This window comes from Hordeum vulgare, chromosome 1H (assembly GCF_904849725.1).
Source record: "Hordeum vulgare subsp. vulgare chromosome 1H, MorexV3_pseudomolecules_assembly, whole genome shotgun sequence".
In the NCBI taxonomy this organism is placed as follows: Eukaryota; Viridiplantae; Streptophyta; class Magnoliopsida; order Poales; family Poaceae; genus Hordeum; species Hordeum vulgare.
Window position 1 is genome coordinate 259,433,808 of NC_058518.1, and position 7,165 is coordinate 259,440,972.

Genomic DNA, 7,165 nt, shown 5'->3' on the forward strand with positions numbered 1-7,165 from the left:
GGTCGTGAGACCTTTAATGTGTAATATTATGTGTGTGGCTCTTCCGAGCCTCTTAAATAAAGGTTGTATGTTTATGGTTATGTTGTGATGCCATCGATGTATCTATACATATCGGTATGCCATGCGTACGTGTGTCGTACTTGATATGTATGGGGTTTGATTACCTAGTCGTGAACTTTAGTAGCACTCCTTACAAGGAAATGCCCCTTTGTGATCCAACGAGCCTTGGTAGTTCCCTACTGCTCCGGACACATTGGTTGACCGGCATGTGTCCTTCTTAGCTGTTGTGTCTGTCCCCTTTGGGGAAATGTCACGTGATGTAATGGAGTCCTTGTAGCTTGCTACGACTCGTCTACATTCGCTGATGACCGACACCTGCTTTGTTGGATCATGTATGCCTGTCCTTGTGCGGTACTGCCACTTTGGTTTATGACTAGACATGTCGATCCGGGTTCTTTGACATTGGAATGCTAGCGACACTATTGCATACGTGAGTCAAAAGACGCAAACGGTCCCGGCTAAGGTAAGGCTGCAGCCGTGGAGTTTACCGTGCGTGAGACCGCAAAGGGATGCGATGTGTTACCGGCTGGATTCCTATGTCTTAGGATCGGGGTCCCGACATAGGCAGCGAGCAATATGACATGGAAACGAAACTAGCATAATAAGTCTAGAGACGGAATCAAGGTCATATCATCTTGCGTGTGATATCCTCAGCTTGGAATGGTTCTGGTTCGTCCTGCACGTACTCTCCTGACTCCACGTATTCGTTCTCTGATCCCGGTGCTACCCAACATAAGAATAGCAACCAATTAACAGCAGCACCACAAGATGCAACAAGCACATGATGCATGAGATGAAAAATGAGCATGCATCACTATTTCTATCACTAGCACAAGCAAAAGAAACTACTATAAGTTTCTGGACAGAACTGTACACTAAGCTATTTTGACATGCATGAGGATGACATGATCAGATGCTTCTCGTGAAAACAAGGCAAAACCATATAAAGAACATTACAATCGGAGCTACGGATCAACGGGAATCAACGAAACAAGATAAGAAGCCCTACGTGGAAGAATCAACACCACACCCACAATTGGCACAAATCTGGTGTTCCCAGGTTGCCAAGACATATAACAACCCAACATGAATGGATTGGAGCAAGGAAGAACACCACAACATCAACTAAGCACACACAATGATCAGAATGACTATACTACTCAATCTGCCATAATCTGCATCTTAGCTCTTTGTGAGCTACATGCAACATAGCTACAGCCCTCCAAATATGACAAATAATATATGTGGCTGAAGCCAACCAAGAACACTACAAGCACCAGAAAGAATCACAGCAAAAGGAATTAAACTCTAGAAGATACAAGGCCTCAAACTTTCACAAAACCATCAGATCTCGGGGACTTAGTGAAAATTCCTGCACCTGACTTTCTGTCTTAGTTCTGAAGCTTTTGGAGACCAAGCAAAACATTCTCTACAGGGCTCCAAATGAGATGAAATTTGACAGGGATATTCACAACCATATGAGGTCCAAAATCCTAGCACTGAACTAAGGCTAGTTCACAACACAATGACCAGCACAACCTCATCTATAGGAGAAGAAAATGTTTCCAGATTCTCAGACTTGGTGAAATTCCAGATTTCACTAAGCTGGACTTTTTCAGCCGCATGCCCACTTTGTCTAGGCATAGCTTGCACAAAAATAACTCCAAGTGATAAATGACACCACTATGGTGTAGAGCAAAACCCCTACTACTATCACACAAAAGCTCATGCCCTTGGGCTCCACCTAGTCCATGGAAACAAAGAGCAAACTTGCAACAAATCTGAATATGTCAACTCCATAAAGTATCCCAATGGCAAAACTAACTTCACCACTAGATTCCTTGGGAGTTTCTACCCCAAAATCATATATAATATGTGGGCACTTACTTGGAACAAGTGACCACATATTAAGGAAGAGGAAACTACTTCAAATCATGCCTAGTGAATAGGCCATCATTTCATGTAGTTCCTACTAAAACAACCAATACAAAGGTTGAGCTCATGTGCACAATGACAAAGTGACATGGGGGTTTGAACCCCATGTTTGTGTCATGCACATCAACTTCACAACTACTTCTCTCTAAGTCACCCACACACTCACACATCATGCCCTCTCTCATATGAACATGAGGAGGTGCACAAGTGTTGCCAATGGGGCTATTTCACCACACACACATATCATCACCACAACCTCATCTAGGTGCACATGAGGGCTACCCTCTTGCACAAATGAATGTGCCAAAACATGCACACACCAAGTGCACATGCACCACAACATCACTCACTTGTGCATGCATATGCACTAGCGCGCGCACACACACACACACACACACACAAGCACTCTAGAGCACACACACTCACAAACAATATGCAGGATGATATTACATAGAGCACAAAAGAAATATGCTAAGTTGCTGCCAAGACAAGAGCATAGGAATTAGACAAGGAAATACATAGCAAAATACAGGGAACAGTAAAAATAAAAGGGGAAGGGTCTGGGTTGAAACCCAAGACCTGCAGGTATAACCTACTGAACCTGCACCACTCCACTATGGCTCGAACAATTGACAGTAAAGAGGAGTCTGCAAGGTAAGCCATACCTATGTGCTACTGAGCCCAAAACAGAATTAAAACACAAAAAAAGGGGGTTGGCGCCTGCGGGACTCGAACCCTTCACCTCATGTAAACACACACAGAACCAAACCACTGCGCTAGTGCATCGACGACTAACAGAGAAGGAAACTGATTCAGGAAAACCCGTGCCTACAGTCTTCTCTGCACACGCACGCACGCCGGCGACAGGGATGCCGCCGGGCACGCCTGCTGCTGCTGCTGCATCACGGCAGGAGAACTACCAGCACAAACAGGAGTTGCGCCTGCTATGCACCACATCTACTGCTACTACCACACACACTACTGCTACTGCACCGCGATTGCACACCGCAACACCACTGTAATCTTTGCATCTACTAATCTGACAGAGAAGGAACGCGAGCAACTCGCCGGATCCAGGCCGACCTAGGGGATAGAAGAGACGGGAAGTGCAACCTCACCTTGGGGAGGAAGTAGGGAGGCCGATCTGAAGGAGGAGGCCGGCCGGCGATGAAGATCTCCTGGAAGCAGAACCAAACAGGTTGAAGGGGCTTCGGGTCCGCGATGTATACGAGCTCGTGCTCGTCGGTGAGGGCGCTCTCTGGTGCTCCTAACATCGGGAATGGGTCGCGGGACGCACCACCGACCTCCTCGACATGACGGCCTCGCCGGACGGCGACGAAGGCGGCATAGATGGCGACGAACCTTCCCTTCTCTCTCTGCCTACAGACTACAGAGAACTCACCAGGGGAGGAAGGGAGAGATGGAGGGGGAAAAGAGAGGTGGCGGCGGCAGGAGAGGGAGAGAGGGAACCCTAGCGAGAGGAGGAGGCATGGACTCCAAAGTTATAGGGGGGACCTCGACGTGCGCGCTCACGGCGTCGGGCGTGCTCTCTCTCTGGAGCCTGACGGAAAGGAGGCGCTAGGAGGGAACGGCGTCAGGGAAAGGAGAAGGCACGCGGCCCTTGCACACGTAGAGAGGGAGATGGGCCGGCCTAGGTGGGAGGAGCCCACTAGCACCACTTAGGAAGAAAAGAATTCCTGAGCTTTTCTTTTTGAAGAAAAAGCCAGGAGGAAAAGAAATAAGCAAAGCAAACAAGTGGGGATAAAATCAAAAGAAAATACCCCCTGGTCATAGAAAAATATGACCTATTTAAATAAAACAAGAACAAGATTTTTAGGAGCAAGCAATATTTCCCAAAACAGAATTAACACCTCTCTTTTGTATTTATTGCACGTGTTCACAACACTTTCAAAAATCACCAAACTTGCACAACTTAACACCCACAATATCCCCTAAACATTGGACATTTTTAAAATCAGGGGAGGAATAGTTGGAGTAAGGAGCTAGGGATAAATTGAGAGAAAGGTCTTCTTTTGAAAACTAGTGCCACCACAATACTATTACTACTAGCCACATGAAATCACAAGGTAACCACACCACATGAGAACACAATGTATACTCAAGGCAAGACATGGCATGAAATGATATATTATGCATGCATGCAAGGGAAGGAAACAAAAAGGAACATCACATGAAGTCATGGCACAAATGATATCATCATATCCCTGACAAGGTGGACCCACTTGCAATAGGTTCCAAATAAGGCAAGGTTACATTTGGGGCACTACACCTTTGTTGGGCATGTCGAGAATGGTATCTATCAGGTTAAGGTTTTGGAGCGGCCCACTAAGACCGCGACTTGCCTAATGGCTAAAGTTGACGTGGGATGGCTTTGGCATCGCCGGCTATCCCATGTCAATATGAGATCTTTGCAAAGTCTCCTCAAAGGGTATCACGTTCTTGGACTAACAAATGTGAGTTTCGCCAGAGATCGTGCCTGCAGTGCGTGTACTGAAGGAAAGATTCATGAGACAGCTCACTGCCCCCCGACTATCATCTACTCAAAAAGGAACTTGGAGCTCCTCCACATTGATCTCTTTGGTCCTCCATCCTATGATAGTCTTGGAGGGAAAAGTGTTGCTTGGTAATAGTGCATGATTACTCAAGATATACCTGGGTATACATTTTCAAGAGAAAGAGTGAGACTCAACCAACCGTCATCGACTTTGTTAATGAAGCTCAGTGCCAACATAATGCAAAGGTATTGATGATTAGAAGTGACAATGGCAGCGAGTTCAAGAATTACACCCTAAATGAATTTCTCAGTGATGAAGCAATCAAGCATCAATGCTCTGCTCCTTACACTCCTCAACAAAATGGTGTGGCGGAAAGGAAGAACCGGATGTTGATGGATGTGGCAAGAACCATGATGGCGGAGTTTAAATCTCCATATAACTTTTGGGCCGAAGCCATCAACACCGCATGTCATGCATCCAATCGGATCTACCTTCGCAAAGGCTTGAACAAGACTCCGTATGAGATTCTTATCGGCAACAAGCCCAACCTCAAGTACTTCCGAGTGTTTGGCTATAAGTGTTTCATTCTTAAGAAAGGTGCTCGATTGTCTAAATTTGAACCTAGATCTCAAGAGGGCATATTTGTTGGTTATGCTACAAACTCTAGCGCTTATCGTGTCTTCAACAAGTCCTTAGGACTCATTGAAGACATGTGCAACGTGGAGTTCGATGATAATAATGGCTCCCAAGTGGAGCAAAGTGGTATTTGTGATATAGATGATGAAATTCCTCCTCAAGCCATAAGAAGAATGTGTGTAGGGCACTTCGTTCCCGTTGACGAACCCCTTGTGGCTGAAGGAGAAAGACAATGTTCCACTCATGTGGAACCATCACTCACACAAGATCCACGCACTTCCAAATAACACTCTAAAGGCCATCAACCCTGTGATCTTGATCAAGGAGAAGATAAACCTCAGGATGGCCCTGCACCAAGTGATGTCCTTGATCAAGCTCACCCCTCTAAGGATGCTCGAGATCACGAGCAAGCTCAAGATCAAGACCAAGTCTGAGATCAAGAGCAAGCTCAAGAACAAAACCAAGCTCAAGATCAAGGGCAATCTCGCAAAGGCGGTAAAAGTCCCAAACAGGCTCCTCAGCTTACCCCTGAGGATATTCAAGAAAGACGTGTGGCCAAGAATGCACAAACGCTCAAATATAATTCGCATGTACTAGAGAATGTCTACGGCATCTTATAGAGAGGGGTAACCACTCGTGGTCAATTATCAAACTTTAGTGCCCATCATGCATTTGTTTCTTGCATTGGAACACTGAAGAAACAAGAGGCTCTCCAAGACAAGGATTGGGTTGAAGCCATGCATGAAGAACTCAACAACTTCGAGCGCAACAAAGTGTGGCGACTGATGCCAAGACCAAAGGAGAACCACTGTGTCATTGGGACAAAGTGGATCTTTAAGAACAAGCAAGATGCGAACGACGTCGTCACTCATAACAAGGCGAGATTGGTAGCACAAGGCTACTCCCATGTTGAGGGCATCGACTACGATGAAACCTTTGCTCTTGTCGCTCGCCTTGAATCTATTCGCATGTTGCTTGCATTTGCTTCACATCATAACTTCAAATTGTACCAAATGGATCTGAAAAGTGCATTTCTTAATGGTCCCCTTAAGGAGTTGGTTTATGCCAAGCAACCCTCGGGGTTCAAGGATCCCAAGTTCTCTAATCACGTGTATGTTCTCGATAAGGCACTCTATGGCCCTAAACAAGCCCCACGTACATGGTATGAGCACCTTACCGAGATGTTACATAACCGTGGATTTGAAGTTGGGAAAATTGACACCACTCTTTTTACTAAGAACATCAAGGGGAGCTTGTTCATATGCCAACTATATGTTGATGATATTATTTTTGGTTCTCCTAAAAAAGCTTTTAATGAAGAATTTGATGCACTAATGGCTAAAGAGTTTGAGATGTCTATGATGGGAGAGTTGAAGTTTTTTCTTGGATTAGAAGTCAAGCAACAAAGTCAGTGAACCTTCATCAATCTAGAAAAATATACTCAAGACATGCTCAAAAGGTTCAAGACGGATGATCTAAAACCGAACAAGGCCAATATTCCCATGCCTCTCAATTGCCATCTTGACCTCGATCCCAATGGTAAAGCCATGGATCAAAAGGTATACACTCTATGATCGGTTCTATGATTTACCTTTGTGCATCTAGGCCGGATATTATGTTGAGTGTGGGAATTTGTGCATGATTTCAATTTGCACCTAAGGAAAGCCACTCAGTGGTGGTCAAGCAAATCTTTCGATATTTGGCTCATACCCCAAACTTTGTCTTATGGTATCCCAAAGGTGCTTCATTTGATCTCATAGGATATTCGGGCTCGTACTGGCTGGGAGACCGTGTGGATAGGAAGTCAACTTCTGGAGGTTGCCAAATCCTTGATCGCTCTCTCGTAAGTTGGTCTTCAAAGAAATAAAATTATGTTTCTCTCTCTTCCAACGAGGCCGAATATGTAGCTAATGTCAGTTGCTATGCTCAGTTGCTTTGGATGAGGCAAACTTTAAAGGATTACGGTGTCACTTGTGATAAAGTGTCTTTTTATTGTGATAATATTAGCGATATCTGAA